Below are 20,590 nucleotides of genomic sequence, written 5' to 3'. Positions count from 1 at the left end.
GTATGCGCTAGGGTGACCTTATGTCCCGTGTTGGCTGGGACAGTCTTTTTTTTTTTTTTTTTTAAGCCTTGTCCTAGCCGTCCCGATTTTTTTGGCAAAATTGAGCATTTGTCCCATTTGTCTTGCAGATTTGATCAGCTGGCAAGAGCAAACGGGACAAATACCCATTTTTGTCAAAAAAGTGGGGTGCAGTGTGGAGGAATGCGTTGGGGGGACAGAGATGGCAACCCCGCACAGTGCAGGAAGCAGGGCTTGGTGAGCAGCCTCTTGGCGGGAGGCAAGGCTCGGGTGAGTGGCTCAGGCCAGCTCCGACAGGTCCAGGGGCTCAGGTGAGTGGGTCAGGCCAGCCCCGTGCAGGCAGGGGAGGGCTCGTGCCAGCCCCGCATGCTTTCCCATTTTCCCTTTGGGAAATATGGTCACTCTAGTGTGTGCAAGTGTAAGGGGACTGTTGTCCCCTTACTAAAACTCAGTGAGGGTTTTTTGTTTGGTGGGCTAACTCCCAGTGCCAAAAGAAAGGGGGTGGGTTGATGGGAAATCAGGACCCTGAGACTGACAGTCCCCAGGAACAATGGGGAGAGGCCAATGCTCCAGGTCATCCTGATTGACAGGGCGGGCAGGCGAATCAGGGAGTCAGGAGGCCAGGGGGGTCCTATCCTCTGTGTGAGTTGGAATATGCTGGGTCAGACAGAGTGGGACTGAGTTGAGGAGAAAACAGGGGCCCAAGCTGGGCTGGGGAGCAGAGCCTTGCCAGCCAGAGGGGCCAGAAAAGCAGCCCAGGGAGCAGATCCTGTGCTGGGAGCAGGGCTGCAGCCACAGAGCCAGAGAAGCAGCTCAGGGGGCTGGAGGCAGAGCAGCAGCATCAGTGCTGAGGCAGAGCTAGAACAGCGGAGCTGGGGCTGGAGCTGGGTGGGGTGAGCAACTGGGGCCAGCCTAGGGGGGACCCTGGGCAAAGGGCCCAGCGCAGAAAACACCCCCAGACAAAGGTCCTTGCAAGCCAGACTGGGAGGGGGATCTTAACCCGATGGGGGGCTGAGGCTGGGAAGAAGGGTCCCACCACCCAAAGCCCAGAAGTGTGTGGCCACCACCAGAGCAAGCGTCCAACCCACAGCATCCCGGCAGCACAGCCAGGGCCTGAGAAGAAGGCCTGGGACCTATAAGGAACAGACTGTGAACTGCCCTGACATTCCAGAGACACTGTTTGTGATGTTCCCTGCCGCAGAGTGGGGTGATGTGTTTTCCTTTAACCTTTCCCATTTTTCCTCATTCTTTTTAAAATTAATTGCTGATTAAATAAATTGTATTTATTTTAAATTGTATGTCAGGGAAGTGTCCAGTGCAGAGAGAGCACGCCGGAGTGGGGACACCCTAGCCCCTGTCCTAGGTGACCACAGCAGGGTTGGGGGTCGAGCCCCCCAGGAATCCTGGGCCCAGCCTTGTTGGGGTTACAAGGACTCTGCCAGACAGGAGAGTGGAAGGGGAGTCCTTGAGGGCAGGGAGGCCTCTGGGTAAAGGAAGTGGGAGCGAGGACTCAGATCTTTCTGCTAGCCCATTTCACCGGGATAAGTGCAGAAGCCAGGAAAGTTCCCCTCAATAGTGGGCCCATTCCCCCACTTACACATGCATGCATCCTTCATTTTGGCACACTGTCTAACAAAGCTGTATGGAGAACAGGACTCTTGTTTTGTCTGAATGATATACAGACAAATTTTATACTATTTAGTAGTTTCCCTGATTCTTACTGAGTGTGTTGTAGGATACTCTTGAGCTACCTCACCTTCAAGTTAGCAAAGTGTGTGGTGGGTGTGTGTTTTGTGGGAACTATATATATATCGAAACCCAAACCATTTTCAGCCACATTACACAAACACTTTTCAGTAACCAGCTGATCCTATTATTGTTGCCCCTTTGTATGTTTGAAATTTGACTGTAAGATCTTCGGAGTGGGGATCGGACTTGTGCCATTTATTTCTATGGCAGTGTTCCTCCTGGCTGCTGTAAAATAATAAACAGGTCTGCACCTTCTAGTGCACCTCACGCACCTGTGTTACCTTTGGGTAAATGGCAGCTGCTATGTCTGCCAAAGAGTTACTGATGTTAATATGCTCCTCAGCAGATGCAACAGTGTTCCATCCCTAATGATGAAATGTCTTTTTTTAATAAAAACATTTACACCAGGGGATTCTAGGAAGGCATGTAATCACAGGAACAAGAGAGAATTTCAGTTGAAAATATATGTGCAATCCAATAAATGGAAAAAAAAATTAAAAAAAAAAAGCCTACCAGCTAACATAAAATGATGGTGAAATATCAAAAGAGTGGCTGGAACTGGATGAAGTTTATAGGGTACAATTGGACCTGGATGCTTTCAGAGACGCTGTAAGGTTTAATTACTCCTTCATTAATATTCCCCCCCCATATCTGACTAGAGTAGCTGAGTGCTGTTGTGAGGTGAGGGCAATAGAAATCCCTCTAAGTAAATAACTCATTGCTGAAGTGTGCTACCTACCAGTGTGGCCATCTCATTACTTCACCCCATTCCAATTGTTCCAGTTTTTACTAAATAGGAACATAAGAATGGCCATACTGGGTCCGATCAATGGTCCATCTAGCCCAGTGTCCTGTCTTCTGATAGTGGCCAATGCTAGATGCTTCAAAGGAAATGAACAGAATAGGGCAACCGTCAAGTGATCTATCCTCTGTCATCCAGTTCCAGCATTTGACAGTCAAAGGCCTAGGGACACCCAGAGCATCGGGTTGCATCCCTGACCATCTTGGCAAATAACCACTGATGGACCTATTCTCCATGAATTTATCTAATTATTTTTAATCCAGTTGTACTTCTGGCCTTCACAACATCCCCTGGCAACAAGTTCCACAGGTTGATTGTGCTGTGTGAAGTACTTCCTTTTGTTTGTTTTAAAATTGCTGCCTATTAATTTCATTGGGTAATGTCTCGTCCTTGTGGTATGTGAAGGAGTAAGTAACACTTTCCTATTCACTTTCTCCACACCATTCATGATTTTCTAGACCTTTAAAACATATCTCCCCTAAGTCATCTCTTTTCCAAACTGAACAGTCCCAGTCTTTTTCCTCTTTCCTCATACAGAAGCTGTTCCATACCCCTAATAATTTTCGTTGCCCTTCTCTGCATCATTTCCATTTCTAATATCTTTTTTTTGACAAGGGTTACCAGAACTGCACACAGTATTCCAGGTGTGGGCATACCATTGATTTATGTAGCGGCATTCTGATATTTTTCTGTCTTATTATCTATCGCTTTCCTAATGGTTCCTAACATTCTGTTAGCTTTTTGACTGCTGCTGCAGGTTGAGTGGTTGTTTTTAAACTATCCACTATGACTCCAAGATCTTTCTTGAGTGATAACAGCTAATTTAGACCTCATCACTGTGTATGTATAGTTGGGATTATGTTTTCTAATGTGCATTACTTTGCATTTGTCAACACTGAAATTTCATCTGACATTTTCTTGCATAGTCACCCAGTTTTGTGAGATCCGTTTGTAACTCTTAGTTAAGTCCAAAGCTGACTGCAATCTTCAGGAACTTTGTATCACCTGCAAACTTTGCCATCTCACTATTTATTCCTTTTTTCAAATAAATTTATGAATATGTTGAACAGCACTGGTCTCAGTACAGATCCCTGGGGGACACCATTATTTACCCCTCTGCATTCTGAAAACTGATTATTTATTCCTACCCTTTGTTTCCTATCTTAACCAGTTACTGATCCATGAGAGGACCTTCCCTGTTATCCCATGACTGCTTACTTTGCTTAAGAGTTTTTGATGAGTGACTTTGTCAAAAACTTTCTGAAAGTCCAAGTACACTATATCCACTGGATCACCCTTATCCACATGTTTGTTAACACTCTCAAAGAATTCTAATAGATTGATGAGGCATGATTTCCCTTTACAAAAGCTGTGTTGACTCTTCCCAACAAATTATGTTCATCTATGTGCCTGACAATTCTGTTCTTTACTATAATTTCAACAAATTTGCCTGGTATTGAGGTTAGGCTTACTGGTCTGTAATTGCCAGATTGCCTCTGGAGCCTCTTTTAAAAATTGGTATCACTTTAGCTATCCTCCAGTCATCTAATACAGAGGCTAATTTAAGTGATAGGTTACATACCCTAGTTAGTAGTTCTACAATTGCATATTTGAGTTTCTTCAGAACTCTTGGGTGACTACCATCTGGTCCTGGTGACTTATTACTGAGTAATTTATCAATTTGTTCAAAAACCACCTCTATTCACACCTCAGTCTGGGACAGTTGCTCAGATCTTTCACCTAAAAAGAATGGCTCAAGCATGGGAATCTCCCTCATGTCCTCTGCAGTGAAGACTGATGCAAACAGTTCATTTAGCTTCTCCACAATGACCTTCTCTTCTTAGAGTGCTCCTTACATACCTCAATTGTCCAGTAGTCCCACAGATTTTGGCAGGCTTCCTGCTTCTGATTTACTTAAAAATATTTTTTGCTGTTAATTTTTGATTCTTTTGCTAGTTGCTCTTTACATTCTTTTTTGGCCTGCCTAAGTATGTTTTTACACTTGCATAAATTCTGGCAAGTCTCCTTTCTATTTTCCTCAATAGGATTTAACTTCCAATTTTTTAAAGGATGTCTTTTTCCCTCTAACCACTTCTTTTATTCTGTTTAGCCATGGTGCTATGTTTTTGATCCTCTTACTATTCTTTTTAATTTGGAGTACACATTTAATTTGAACCTCTATTAGGGTGGTTTTTTTAAAAGTTTCCATGCTGCTTGCAGGCCTTTCACTCTTGTGATTATTCCTTTTAATTTCTGTTTAACTAGCTTCCCTCATTTTTGTATATTTCCTCCTTCTCATGTTAAATGCTACTGCGGTGGGCTTGTTTGGTATCCCTCCTGCCCCCCGCCAAAAAAAGAATGTTAAATTTAATTATATGATGGGTGCTGCTACTGAGCAGTTCAGGTATAATCACCTCTTGGACGAGATCCTGTGCTCCACTTAGGACTAAATCAGGAATTGTCTCTTCCCTTGTGGGTTCCAGGACTAGCTGCTCCAAGAAGCAGTCATTAATGGTGTCTAGAAATTTTACTTCTGCATCCCATCCTGAGGTGACATGTACCTAGTCAGCATGGGGATAGTTGAAATCCCCAATTACTATATTATATTATATTTATAGCCTTTCTAATCTCCCTGAGCATATCACCATCACCATCCTGGTCAGGTGGTCAGTAGTATATTCCTACTGTTATACTCTTATTATTCAAGCATGGAATTTCTGTCCATAGAAATTCTATGGTACAGTTTGATTATATTTAAGATTTTGATTGTATTTGACACTCTGCTTTCTTTCACATATAGTGCTACTCCCCCACCAGCATGACCTATTCTGTTATTCCTATATATTTTGTACCCTGGTATTGGTGACCCATTGACTGTCATAATTCCATCAAGTTTCTGTGATGCCCATTATATCAATATCCTCATTTAATACCAGGCACTCAAGTTCACCCATCTTAGTATTTAGACTTCTAGCATTTGTGTACAAGCGCTAATACAACTTGTCAAAATTTAGTTGTCTGCCTTCATGTGATGTGACTAAATGGGACTCTTTTGTGTGTGACTGTTCCTCTTCAGTTCCTACTTGTACTTTATCAACTTCTATCCTCTTCTCTTTACCAGGGTATAGAATATACCCTTTAATAAATCCTTCCCTAAGGAATGTTTGAGTCTGACCAGTGTGCTCCTCTGCACCTGTCGGCTTTCCCCCAGCCCTTCGTTTAAAAACTCCTCTACAACAATTTTACTTTTACTTGCCAGCAACCTGGTTCCATTGTGGTTTAGGTGGAGCCCAACCTTCCTGTATAGCTACCTCCTTTCCCAAAACATTCCCCAGTTCCTAATAAACCTAAAACCCTCTTCCCTACCCCATCGTCTCATCTACACATTGAGACCCTGCAGTTCTGCCTGTCTAACTGGCCCTGAGTGTGAAACTGGAGGCATCTGCTTAAAGTTACCAAGGGCAACTTGTATGAAGTGTAGTTGTAGCCATGTTGGTCCCAGGATATTAGAGAAACAAGGGCAACTTGCACAGTCAGTATCCATGTGAGCCATCTAGTGAAACAAGCTTGCTGCACTTGAGTATGATGACATTCAATAAAGACAAGTGAAAAGTACTACACTTAGGAAGGAAATGAAATGAACAAATACAAAATGGGAAATAATTGATTAAGCAGCAGTACTGGAGGAAATGATCTGGGAGTCAAAATGGTCGCAAATTGAATGAGTCAATAGTGTGATGCTGTTGTGAAAACTGTTTGTCACCTGAATGACTCTTCAGAACATAACTAGCTTTTCAGCATTTCTTAGTGGTTAGAATAAAGGATTGGGTGTTGGGATGCTTGAGTGTTGGGATGCTTGAGTTCTCATCTCAGCTTTACCACAGAGCTGCTGTCTAATATCAGGCAAGTCACTTAACATCTCTGAGCCTTCCCCCAGCAGGGGAATTAGTATCTGCCCGTCTCAGAGGGCTGCATTAAGGCTTGGGTCAGGTTCATAAAGCACATCCTTTGTGAAAAATGCAGTTATTTTCAAGCTGGGCCTGCTTATTGAGCCCTCAACTTTTTGACAGGTGTAAATGTCAGTAGATAAATGAATCCCTCTACTCTTCAAGGAAGGGTTATTTGAAAACAGTTTGCCTTATCTGCTGGGTACACATGCACCATGCTATGATGTACAGAAAAACCCATGTCTGGAGTCTTTTGGCTTCTTTTTGTCCCTGTGTGTTGAAAGCAAAATGGGCAAGCAGGCTGAATTGTGCTGTCATTTGTGCTTGGTGTGTGAATAATTTATGCAAAGGAAATCCTTTGTTTTTTAACCCCAGCATTATTTTGGCACAACAGCATGTGAGAGACGGGCCATAAAAATATGGAGCCCAAAGGATATTTTGTACATTTGCAGAAAGCACTGGCCTGAGGAGAGACCTACAAAACCTCAGCTGGGAGAAAAAAATCATCCCTCTGTGTGGGGCCACTGATCAAAAGGCAAATTGTTTCAGGTGCTTGTATGTAGGCTGCCTGTGCTCCATTTCCTATATAGTATCGGAGGGTCTCTGATGAGGAAAAGAGAATATTTCTCCCTTCCTTCCTTAGGAGAATTGTCCACCTGAAGCTTCTCTGACCCCATGCCCTTTGACCCTGTGTGGGACTTTGCCTGTCAGCCATTGGGAAATACTCACTTGTAGTAACAGGATGGGTTACTTGAAGGTAAAATTTTCCTCTTGAAGGTAGTCCCAGGAACTGGGCAAAATATCTCTCTTGGCAGGTTAATCCTTAGAGTGAGAATGAGACCTGCTAGTTCATGGAATTCAAAGCATCTCCAACTGGGCAGAGTACCGGCGCTTAGGCCTCTGCTATATCCTCTAGGATTTAGCCATGCTTTGAGGTAGGCCTGAGTGATTTCAGTTTCATTGTCTGCAAAAGCAGCTCAGGTTTGGTGGTGTCTTTGGAGCATGTACAGAGAGCTGAGCTTTCATAATAAGGCACAGTGCATATGTCTAATACGGCTGTCTAAAAGGGTTCTGGTTTTAGCTTGGCAACTTACGTGGCAGCATTACTTGGGGAAAAATTGTGCAAAGGGAAAGACTTTGATTATGTTCACTGATTGCAGTCATGAAGTGCTATAAATGAGATTACAGGTAATCAACCTGTGAGATGAGAGGTTTAATTGTGAATCTCTGAAATCCCCCTTCACTCTAAGTGAATTAATTAAAAGCCTTTTGAAAGATTCTGTTAATAGTACTATAAATGCATCCTCTTTTTATCCACAGAACAAGCAGTGACAGTGCAACTTTCCCTACATTATCTTAGCTACTGTGTCTTCATCGTGTTGCAGAGAGCTCACTAGCAGGGGTGAGAGAGTAGCTCAGTGTCCATTCAGTCCTTGGTCTTTTTGCGGTGACCCCCAAGAGGCATGCCGAATACAGTACACCAGTGGCTTTTGTGATGTGGACCGTTGTCCTCTAGGAACTGGATTGAGATCCACAAACTCACTTCCAGATTAAAGGGATATTCATTTGCTATTGAACTTGAATGGATTCACAATAGGAGCCTAGAATTGAAAGTGTCTGTGTCTCACTGCTGATTCCTCCCCACCCCCGAAACTGCCCAGTCCCATTGTTTTTCAGATCTAGGTTTAGAAAGGCTCCATGTCTAACTAGGCACCTCACTGTGGGCTGGTTCTCCTTTCAGAGATGAAATGCGAATATTGTCTTATAGGGCTCTTGCTGCCTTTCGAGAAGTTATAAAAAAACATAAAACACTGCTCCTGGGCCTGCTGGGAAACATTGCCAATGAAGATGTTAGCTGCATCAGTCAGGATGGTATGTTTTCTACTGGTGCTTAGATTGGTACAATTAAATGAATTACTTTGTATACATTTTTGAGTACAGTCTCTTCAAATAAAGAAATCTGTACCTCCATTGTAGCCAATTATCTGGTATCCATTTCTATTTTTCCCTTTCCCATTCTAAAATATGGTCACCATAGTCAGGACATGATCTTGCACTGGTCTGAAATGCATGCTGGGACATGGCTGGTTGCCCTGTGAAAGCAGGACAATCCCTCACGTTTTAGGATAGGTGATGCCTCAGACAGACAGCTGTAGCGGCACAGGAGCTAGCAAACAGAGCTGTAAACAGCGGAGTTTCAGTGGGAGTTCTGTTGGAGGAGAAGGGGTCCTAAAAAGGTAGCCAGCCTGTCAGGCAGCGGCACAGACAGTCGTAGCAGCGGTGGGATTCTGTGTGTTCCTAGAGAAGGGCAACAAAGGTGTGACAAGATTATGATGATCAACAGATGGCTTAGGCAGTGGTGCTATAAGGAGGGCTTTGGGATGTATGGTTACTGGGAGGTATTCATGGACAGAGGACAGTTCTCTTGGGATGGACTTCATCTGAGTAGGGAAGGAAATAGTCTTCCAGGATGGAGGCTGGCACAACTGATTAAGAGAGCTTTAAACTAGGAATTTGGGGGAGATGGTTGGGAGATGTCCAGGTAATCTCCATGCCGGATTTTAGCATTGAGAGGGAAGAAAACGAAGTAAGAAAGGATACAGCTGTGGGTAGGAGAATGCATATAAGGAGTAAGGGCAGTGTGGATACCAGTCTAATAGGTTATACTGGCTGTAGAAAGACCGTGCCTAATCGGGTGCAGAATGTGAGCGAGGCCAAACAGCAAAAATTAAGATGTTTGTACACCAATGTGAGGAGCCCAGGTAAGAAAATAAAGGATCTAGAGCTACTGGTGCAGGAAGTGATCCCAGATATTATAGGGAAAACAGAAACATGGTGGAATAGTAGTCATGACTGGACTACGGGTATTGAAGGGTATGTGCTGTTTAGGAAAGACCGAAATAAAGGTAAAGGTGGTGGAGTAGCATTGTATATCAATGATGATATAGAATGTAAAGAAATAAGAAGCGATGGAATGGATAAGACAGAGTCCGTCTGGGCAAAAATTACATTGGGGAAGAAAACTATTAGAGTCTCCCCTGGGATAGTGCTTGGGGTGTGCTATAGACTGCTGGGATCTAATTTGGATATGGATAGAGCCCTCTTTAATGTTTTTAATGAAGTAAATACTAATGGGAATTGTGTGATCATGGGAGACTTTAACTTCCCAGATATAGACTGGAGGACGAGTGCTAGTAATAATAATAGGGCTCAGATTTTCCTAGATGCGATAGCTGATGGATTCCTTTATCAAGTAGTTGCTGAACCGACTAGAGGGGATGCCATTTTAGATTTGGTTTTGGTGAGTAGTGAGGACCTCATAGAAGAAATGGTTGTAGGAGATAATCTTGGTTCAAGTGATCATGAGCTAATTCAGTTCAAACTGAACGGAAGGATTAACAAAAATAAATCTGCAACTAGGGTTTTTGATTTCAAAAGGGCTGATTTTCAAAAATTAAGGAAATTAGTTAGGGAAGAGGATTGGACTGACTGAAGAATTTATGGATCTAAAGGCAGAGGAGGCCTGGGATTACTTTAAATCAAAGCTGCAGAAGCTATCGGAAGCCTGCATCCCAAGAAAGGGGAAAAAATTCATAGGCAGGAGTTGTAGACCAAGCTGGATGAGCAAGCATCTCAGAGAGGTGATTAAGAAAAAGCAGAAAGCATACAGAGAGTGGAAGATGGGAGTGATCAGCAAGGAAATCTACCTTATTGAGGTCTGAACATGTAGGGATAAAGTGAGACAGGCTAAAAGTCAAGTAGAGCTGGACCTTGCAAAGGGAATTAAAACCAATAGTAAAAGGTTCTATAGCCCATATAAATCAGAAGAAAACAAAGAAAGAAGAAGTGGGACCGCTAAACACTGAGGATGGAGTGGAAGTCAAGGATAATCTAGTCATGGCCCAATATCTAAACAAATACTTGGCCTCAGTCTTTAATGAGGTTAAAGAGGATCTTAGGGATAATGGTAGCATGACAAATGGGAATGAGGATATGGAGGTAGATATTACTGTATCTGAGGTAGAAGCGAAACTCAAACAGCTTAATGGGACTAAATCGGGGGGCCCAGATAATCTTCATCCAAGAATATTAAAGGAATTGGCACATGAAATTGCAAGCCCATTAGGAAGAATTTTTAATGAATCTGTAAACTCAGGGGTTGTACCATATGATTGGAGAATTACTAACATAGTTCCTATTTTTAAGAAAGGGAAAAAAAGTGATCCGGGTAACTACAGGCCTTTTAGTTTGACATCTGTAGTATGCAAGGTCTTGGAAAAATTTTTGAAGGAGAAAGTAGTTAAGGACATTGAGGTCAATGGTAAATGGGACAAAATACAACATGGTTTTACAAAAGGTCGATCATGCCAAACCAACCTGATCTCCTTCTCTGAGAAAGTAACAGATTTTTTAGACAAAGGAAACACAGTGGATCTAATTTACCTAGATTTCAGTAAGGCGTTTGATACCGTGCCACATGGGGAATTATTAGTTAAATTGGAAAAGATGGGGATCAATATGAAAATTGAAAGGTGGATAAGGAATTGGTTAACAGGGAGGCTACAGCGGGTCCTACTGAAAGGTGAACTGTCAGGCTGGAGGGAGGTTACCAGTGGAGTTCCTCAGGGATCTGTTTTGGGACCAATCTTATTTAATCTTTTTATTATTGACCTCGGCACAAAAAGTGGGAGTGTGCTAATAAAGTTTGCAGATGACATAAAGCTGGGAGGTATTGCCAATATAGAGAAGGATCGGGATATCATACAGGAAGATCTGGATGACCTTGTAAACTGGAGTAACAGTAATAGGATGAAATTTAATAGTGAAAAGTGCAAGGTCATGCATTTAGGGATTAATAACAAGAATTTTTGTTATAAGTTGGGGACACATCACTGGAAGTAATGGAGGAGGAGAAAGAGCTCAGAGTATTGGTTGACAGGGTGACTATGAGTCACCAGTGTGATGTGGCCATGAAAAAAGCTAATGCGGTCTGGGGATGCATCAGGCGAGGTATTTCCAGTAGAGATAAGGACGTGTTAGTACCATTATACAAGGCACTGGTGAGACCTCACCTGGAATATTGTGTGCAGTTCTGGTCTCCCATGTTTAAGAAGGATGAATTCAAACTGGAACAGGTACAGAGAAGGGCTACTAGGATGATCCGAGGAATGGAAAGCCTGTCTAATGAAAGAAAAGGAGTACTTGTGGCACCTTAGAGACTAACAAATTTATTTGAGCATAAGCTTTCATGAGCTACAGCTCACTTCATCGGATGCATTCAGTGGAAAATACAGTGGGGAGATTTATATACATAGAGAACATGAAACAATGGGTGTTACCATACACACTGTAACGAGAGTGATCTGGTAAGGTGAGCTATTACCAGCAGGAGAGCAGGGGGGGCGGGGGAGGAACCTTTTGCAGTGATAATCAAGGTGGGCCATTTCCAGCAGTTGACAAGAACGTGTGAGGAACAGTGGGGAGGGGGGAAAATAAACATGGGGAAATAGTTTTACTTTGTGTAATGACACATCCACTCCCAGTCTTTATTCAAGACTAATGTAATGGTGTCCAGTTTGCAACTTAATTCCAATTTAGCAGTCTCTCATTGGAGTCTGTTTTTGAAGTTTTTTTGTTGAAGAATTGCAACTTTTAGGTCTGTAATCGAGTGACCAAAGAGACTGAAGTGTTCTCCGACTGGTTTTTGAATGTTATAATTCTTGATGTCTGATTTGTTTTACGTAGAGACTGTCCAGTTTGACCAATGTACATGGGAGAGGGGCATTGCTGGCACATGATGGCATATATCAAATTGGTAGCTGTGCAGGTGAACGAGCCTCTGATAGTGTGGCTGATGTGATTAGGCCCTATGATGGTGTCCCCTGAATAGATATGTGGACACAGTTGGCAACGGGCTTTGTTGCAAGGATAGGTTCCTGGGTTAGTGGTTCTGTTGTGTGGTGTGTGGTTGCTGGTGAGTATTTGCTTCAGGTTGGGGGGCTGTCTGTAAGCAAGGACTGGCCTGTCTCCCAAGATCTGTGAGAGTGATGGGTCGTCCTTCAGGATAGGTTGTAGATCTTTGATGATGCGTTGGAGAGGTTTTAGTTGGGGGCTGAAGGTGATGGCTAGTGGCGTTCTGTTACTTTCTTTGTTGGGCCTGTCCTGTAGTAGGTAACTTCTGAGTACTCTTCTGGCTCTGTCAATCTGTTTCTTCACTTCAGCAGGTGGGTATTGTAGATGTAAGAACGCTTGATAGAGATATTGTAGGTGTTTGTCTCTGTCTGAGGGGTTGGCGCAAATGCGGTTGTATTGAAGAGCTTGACTATAGACAATGGATCATGTTCCACACAAAGATGGACTACAAGCCGTCAGGAACAGTATCCCTGATAATGTCACAGCAAACCTGGTGGCTGAACTTTGTGACTTGTCCTCACCCATAACTATTTCACATTTCGGGACAATGTATACCTTCAAATCAGCGGCACTGCTATGGGTACCCGCAGGGCCCTACAGTATGCCAACATTTTTATGGCTGACTTAGAATAACGCTTCCTCAGCTGTCGTCCCCAATGCCCCTACTCTACTTGCGCTACATTGATGACATCTTCATCATCTGGACCCATGGAAAAGAAGCCCTTGAGGAATTCCACCATGATTTCAACGATTTCCATCCCCATCAACCTCAGCCTGGACCAGTCCATGCAAGAGATCCACTTCCTGGACACTACAGTGCTAATAAGTGATGGTCACATAAACACCACCCTATACTGGAAACCTACTGACTGCTATGCCTCCCTACATGCCTCCAGCTTTCATCCACACCACACCACACTATCTATTGTCTACAGCCAAGCTCTTTGATACAACCGCATTTGCTCCAACCCCTCAGACAGAGACAAACACCTACAAGATCTCTGTCAAGCATTCTTACAACTACAGTAGCCACCTGCTGAAGTGAAGAAACAAATTGACAGACCATTGCAAGTTCTGTCCAAGTTCCACAGATCAATCTTGTCTAGTCTTCTAGTCCTGCAGAATGATTCTTGTATCAGTCACTTGGTGAGTAGAGCTGTCTTTTGCGACCCAACGGAGCTGGGGATGAGGGGTTTGGGCGGGGTGTGGGAGCGGCTCAGGGCTGGGGAAGAGAATTGGGTGCCGGGTGAGGGCTGCGGGGTGGGGCCAGGAATGAGGGGTTCAGGGTGTGGGAGGGGGTCAGGGCTGTGGGTTGGGGTGCAGGCTCTAGGGTGGGGCCAAGGATGAGGGGTTTGGGGTGCAGGAGGGGGCTCTGGGTTTGGGAGGCTCTGGGCTGGGGCAGCGGTGTGAGAGGGGGTCAGGGCTCTGGGCTGGGGTGAAGGCTCTGGGGTGGGGCCAGGGATGAGGGGTTTGGGGTGCAGGAAGGGGCTCTGGGTTTTGGGGGGCCTCGGGGCAGGGGATTGGGGTGCAGTCTTACCTCGGGCGGTTCCCAGTCAGTGATGTAGCAGGGGTGTGCCTGTCCTGGCACTGTGGACTGTTCTGCGCCCTGGAAGTGGCCAGCAGCAGGTCTGGCTCCTAGGTGGAGGCACGCAAGCGGCTCTGCGTGGCTCTCGCCCACAGGCACCACCACCCCAGCTCCCATTGTCCGGTTCCTGGCCAATGGGAGTGTGGAGCCAGTGCTCGGGGCGGGGGCAGCACAAATTGACCCATGGCCTCCCTGCCTAGGAGCCAGACCTGCTGCTGGCCACTTCTAGGGCGCGGCGCAGTATCAGAACAGGTAGGGACTAGTCTGCCTGAGCCGGGTAGCACCACCGATGGGACTTTTAATGGCCAAGTCGATGGTGCTGACCAGAGCCTCCGCAACCCAGTGCCTTACATTCTACGACCCGGTACTGGGTCGCGACCCACAGTTTGAAAACCACTGGTCTAAGGAACATCATCTATTATAGTAGCAGGCTTGTTTAAGACAACCCCAGAATACTCCATGGATGTTAGACTGTCATTAGAACCTTGAGCTGCATTTGGAACTGGGTTGCTGGTTGTGACCTAGGGATCTGTTGGTGCCAACTGGCAGAGGGCACAGGGGTGCATAAGGGATACAGAGGTCCCCTGGGTCTGATATCTGCACGCTAGTTTGCCAAAGGGTGTCACGTAAGGTCTCTACTGAAATCTTATGTCATTCTGGTCATCATGATCATTGTGAAATGTATGTACAGATAAGCTATAAGGAGTTATGTGTGTATATATACTGAAAATGTAATGTTCTTAAGAGCTATGAATTGGGGCTGGTCACCAGAAGGTGTTAAGCATTTTCTGCCTGAAAGAAACTTGTTTGTTTACCTGACTGGCTATGTGCAGATTGTGAAGTAAACAATATGCAATGAACACCTATTTACAGACTGAGCAAAATGCTAATCGAGTGATGGCAAAACCTCCCGAGGAGATTCTAGACAGGAAAAGACAAGCTGTGGGGAGGGGGGCTATGCCCAGAGATCCTTCACCAAGGAGACAAGCAGCCAGGTGGCTTGTCTTAGGATGTCTGGTTGTCTGACAATGGGAGAGATTCTTTGGGTCAGCTAACCTTTGAGATGGGATTGTCTTGTTAGGTAAGTTTAGGTTCTAGTATGTGTGTTATGATCTTATTTGATAGTAAGAATTTTTTTCCAATATTGTTTTGTTTGCTATCATTTGAATCTCTGTTCTTTGTTAAATACACTTAGATTTGTTTGTAGAGAAAGCAAGGATAAGTGCTGTGTGTTAAGTGGAGCTGTGTTCTTTGGTGTAACTAATAAGACATGGAGTACTGTTCCTTTAGGAATAGAGGATCTGGGAATTCACAGAATCACAGAAATGTAGGGCTGGAAGGGACCTCGAAGTCATCAAGTCTGGCCCCCTGCACTGAGGCAGGACCAAGTAAACCTAGACCATCCCTGACAGGTGTTTTCCCAACAAAATTTTAAAAACTTCCAATGATGAATTCCAAAACCTTCCTTGGAAGCCTATTCTAAAGCTCAACTACTATTATAGTAGGAATGTGTTTTTCCCTTACATCTAACCTAAATCTCTCTTGCTGAAGATTAAGCCCATTACTTCTTGTTTTACCTTCAGTGGACAGGGAGAATAGTTGATCACTGTCCTCTTTATAACAGCCCTTAACACATTTGAAAATTGTTATCAGGTCCCCCACTGCCCCAGTCTTCTTTTCTCAAGACTAAACATGCCCATTTTTTTTAAATCTTCCTCACAGCTTAGGGTTTCTAAACTTTGCATCACTTTTGTTGCCCTCTTCTGGACTCTCTTCAGTTTTTCCACATCTTTCCTAAACTGTGGCATCCAGAATTAGACACAGTACACGAGCTGAGACCTCATCAGTGCCAAGTTGAGATGGACAGTTACCTCCTGTGTCTTACCAATAGTGATCCTGTTACTACACCCCAGAATATTAACTTTTTTTTTGCCACTGCGTCACATTGTTGACTCGTATTCAGTTCGTGATCCACTATAAATCCCTGATGCTGATCAGCAGTACTACCACCAAGCCAGTTACTCCCCATTTTGTAGTCATGCATTTGATTTTTTTTCCTTCCAAACTGAAGAACTTTGCATTTGTCTTAACTGAATTTCATCTTGTTGATTCCAGACCAACTCTCCAATTTGTCAAGGTTGTTTTGAATCCTAATCCTGTCCTCCAAAATCCTTGCAACCCCTCCCAGCTTGATGTTGTCTGCAGATTTTATGAGCATATCTTCCACACCATTATCCAAGTCATTTAATGAAAATATTGAATAGTATTGGACCCAGGACTGACCCCTATGGGACCTCCCTAGTTATGCCCGCCCAATTTAACAGTGAACCATTGATAATTACTTTTGAGTACAGTCTTTCAACCAGTTGTGCACCTAGGGTTGCCAACTTTCTAACTACACAAAACCGAACACCCTGCCCCAGCCCCGCCCCTTCTCTGAGTCCCCACCCTTGCACGCTCCATCCCCCATCACTGGTCACTCACTCTCCCCCACCCTCACTGACTTTCTCCGGGCTGGGGCAGGCAGTTGGGGTGTGGGAGGGGGGTGAGGGCTATGGCGTGGGGCCAGGGATGAGGGGTTTGAGGTGTGGAAGAGGGTTCTGGACTGGGGCAGGGTGTGTGTGTGTGTGGGGGGGGAGGACTCCGGCTGGGGGTGCAGGCTTTGGGGTGGGGCCAGGGATGAGGGGTTTGGGTTGCAGGAGGGGGCTCCAGGCTGGGGCAGGGGGTTGGGTTGTGTGTGTGTGGGGGGTGATGGCTCCGGCTGAGGGTGTGGTCTCTGGGGTGGGGCTGGGGATGAGGGGTTTGGAGTGCAGGAGGTGGCTGGGGCAGAGGGTTGGGGTGTTGGGGTGTGTGTGCGGGCTCCGGGAGGGAGTTTGGGTACAGGAGGGGACTCCAAGCTGGGGCAGGGGGTTGGGGTGCGGGAGATGGTTCAGGTTGTGGTGTCCTGGTGGCACTTACCATGGCTGCCAGGAAGAGGCCTCCAGGTTTCTGCAGCCCTAGACACATGGGCGGCCAAGGAGATTCTGCGTGGCCCCCACCCCCGCAGGCGCTGCCCCTGTGCCCACAGCTGCCACCAGCTCCCATTGGTCATGGTTCCCGGCCAGTGGGAGCCGCGGAACTGGCCCTCAGGGCAGGGGCAGCACGCAGAGCCTCCCTGGCTGCCTATGTGTCTAGCGGCTGCAGGGACCGGGCGACCACTTTTGAGAGCCGCACAGAGCTAGGGCAGGCAGGGAGTCTGTCTTAGCCCCGGGCCCCCGCTGCGCCGCTGACCAGAGCCACCACAGTCCCTTTTCGACCGGGCGATCTGGTGAAAAACTGGACGCCTGGCATCTCTATGTGCACCCACCCTATGGTAATTTCATGTAGATCGTATTTCCCTAGTTTTCTTATGAGACTATCATGTGGGACTATGCCAAAAGCCTTACTTAAATTCTGCGAGTGTCCAGGGGACCCGGGGCTGGGCACTGCAGGTGGATGCTTGGGGGTTGGAACATGGCCTGTCTCTTACCTGTAGAGGAACAGCCCAGCCTGTGTCGGCTGGGAGGGGAGTGCCTGTGCCTGGTGGCATCAGGGAGCTGATCCCTGGCAAGGACAGACAAGGCATCCACACGCTAAGGGTAGGTCATAGCGAGGGGCCTCCCAGTCCTTCGTACCCCTGGGAAGTATCATGCTGGTTGATGGAGAGTACAAAGCACAGGTGTTAAGTGTTGAGATCCAAGTGAGCCAGGCATCGAGACCAGGTCCTGGCCGCGCAGAGCTCTCAGTGTAAATATCCACAGGATGAGGAACAGTGAGGAGCTGAGCTGATATGTTTAGAAACATCCTGGTCATTTCATTGTTTTTCTGTTGCCTTTAGATTGGCAGCAAAGCTGAGCAAAACAATTCAGCTGAACTTTTTTGGCCAAAAATGCAGGTTTGGTAACACCAGACTGTTTTGCCAGTTCATGTCAGTTTCGCCAAATGTCTGGGCCACAACATCCTTTTTAAAACAAACAAACAAACCTGAAAAAACAGTTTATTTATTTTTTTGCACTCTTTCCAAATGAAATGTTTGAATTTTTGGGTTTGAAACAACTTCAGTGAGAACTTTCCTTCAACTTTATTTTAAAAAAAACAAACTTAATGGCTCAAAATCAAAACAAAATATTTCTTGTTGAACAAAATGTTTAATTCAGTCCCAATTTCTTAACTTCAGTTCAGTGACAACTTTGAAAATTTTCATTGCTGAGTTGCCCTGCAATTTTTTTTCTTTTTTCTTTTTTTCAGAATTGCTGGCCAACTGAAAAACCCTGTGTTCAAACCGCTCTAATTGGTTCCTACCCCGAAGAACTGCCAGGCCTCTTCTGCTTGGAAGGCCACGAACATGTTGCAGGCTCTGATGCTAGTAAGTGCTAAATATGCATCTACTTTGTTAAGAGTTGTGTTTCTATGGCTGTTGGAAAAGTGTGTTTGCAGGAGGAAAAGGTAGTCTCGGCCAGGGAAGAGGTTCTGGGTGCAGGAGGCTATACTGAAGAAGATGTACAGATGAGTGAAAGAGGGCATTTTAGATGTACTGCTTAGATGACTGAACCAAAGGAAAATAGGCACTAAATTGTGCAGGACCTTGAAAGTAAGAACAAGGAGATTCAAATCTGGAGTAGCCTGTGTCTACACTGTGTTTTAAAACTCACATCCTTGAGTCCGAATCCACAGACTCAGACTCATGCTACAGCACTAAAAACATCCATGTAGACATTGCACCTTAGGCTGGAGCTCAGACTCTGAAGCTTAGCCCCATCCTTAAGCTTCAAAGTCGAATCTCTAGCCCTTGTCCGAACATCTAAGACAATTGTTTTTAACCCCGTAGCGTAGCCCCGTGAGCCTAATCTGTAGACCCAGGCTTGCTGTAGGCCCTTTGACTTGCTGACACAGGTTTAAAAACTCAGTGTAACTGCTCTGCAATGGCATGTTGGGAGCAGCAAGCAAAGTGTTTCCAAAGACCAGTGTCTCTGCTCTAAGATCCAGGGGTTCTAGGACAGAAATCCATGATGATCTGGATAGAAACTGTGGCAGAGGCCATGTTCCTAAGAAGTGGTCTTGATCTCCTGACCAGCTGTAGATGGCAAATGGTTTTATGGGGCATAAGCAGCAAGAGGTAAGATTGTGTGGCCCATATTACAAAAGGGGAGCATCACCCATCCAGCTGCATGTTCAGACACAATGCCCTCACCTACCAGAATCATTTCTGTCTTGTCTAGCTCACTTGCCTGCAGCTCTGAACTTCAGTTAATACAGAAACAGCAGAATCCAGGTTGATGGGAGACAGACATGGAGCTTTGTTATGTGCACACCAGAGACACTGCAGTCACAGAGACCAAGTTGGTGCCCAGAGCCAAACTTTAATTATTAGGACTCTGCTCCTTGTTTTAATCATGCCTAGATATAATTGTGAGACAGTTGTGATACCTTCACACTCCGTGCTTCCAAACTGCATTGGCAGGTAATATTGCATAAATGCACAGTGCAGAGATGGGGGAGAAATAAATGCTAGCAGGTTAAATTTAAAGGCATCGTGAATTAAACTGTCTAACATCACTGGTAATTTAAATAAGTAACTGACCACAAACTTGTTCTTGGTTGCACAACTTCCTTTTTTTTCCTATGGTCCTCAGGATTCTTAGAAACCATGAAATCTTCAGCTTTAATGCTTAATTTAATCTTCAGCTTTTTAATTCTTTCTTTAGCAAATATAAAATTGAGTCATGAACTCAGTGTCTCTCTTCCAACAGAAGACAAAGCTCTGTCATGATAGGAATGTAATTGTTTAAAGTACTGGCATTGTTCCAGTTAAGTTACTATCTACTGCCTAATTTCAATAATTAAATGTGACTTGTGTATCATAGAATCATAGAATATCAGGGCTGGAAGGGACCTCAGGAGGTCATCTAGTCCAACCCCCTGCTCAAAGCAGGACCAATCCCCAATTAAATCATCCCAGCCAGGGCTTTGTCAAGCCTGACCTTAAAAACTTCTAAGATAGAATCATAGAATAACTTCTAAGATAGAATCATAGAATCAGTATGCATCGTCTAGTGTCCCCACAGTTAATAGGCTATAATTGCAAGCCTTGTGCTGTATCTTAACACTTCTAGGCCTAATGAAGTGGCAACAAGCCGGTGATTCTGATTAACTTGATGTTTTTAGTAAATTAAAATATTTTGTATTCAAGTAGCTTCCCCATCCTCAGGGTAACATTCAGTTCATCTCAAGATCTTGGCTGCGAGGGGATGGATAGTGAAGCAGTTCTTTCCTTTTGCTGAAAAAATTTCAAACAGAACCAGTGTGCCCTCCACCCCACCCCCTCGCCTTGCACACCTCTGGCCTGCTTGGGGGCCCTTTATTACTGGAATCCTGACCATCCAAGCGGGTGGGAGACCCCAAGGGGGCAAGGGAGAAACCTACTGGATTGATTGTGCTTGTTTAGGTGCATCTTTCTCCTTCGTAGCGGTAGACTTTCCCCTGCCTTAGTCCCTGGTTGTTCTCTAGTGGTGTAAGTGACAGGCAACTCTACCTAATAGGCAACTTGTCAGGGAGGTG

At 45.0% G+C, this 20,590-nt stretch overlaps 1 protein-coding gene across 4 annotated transcripts in view; it reads left to right on the top strand.

The window, feature by feature from the left end:
- LOC125639870 (uncharacterized) overlaps nucleotides 1-20,590 on the top strand; it is a 158,853-nt gene that overhangs the window by 11,384 nt on the left and 126,879 nt on the right. For all 4 annotated transcript variants that reach the window (XM_075130751.1, XM_075130752.1, XM_048857642.2 and 1 more), the window contains exon 2: nucleotides 18,281-18,398. The gene's annotated coding sequence lies outside the window, so the exon portion shown is untranslated. The remainder of the gene's footprint in view (nucleotides 1-18,280; nucleotides 18,399-20,590) is intronic.

The sequence above is a fragment of the Caretta caretta genome, chromosome 7, assembly GCF_965140235.1.
Source record: "Caretta caretta isolate rCarCar2 chromosome 7, rCarCar1.hap1, whole genome shotgun sequence".
Taxonomy (NCBI): domain Eukaryota; kingdom Metazoa; phylum Chordata; order Testudines; family Cheloniidae; genus Caretta; species Caretta caretta.
This window is presented reverse-complemented; position numbering and strand designations above follow the sequence as displayed.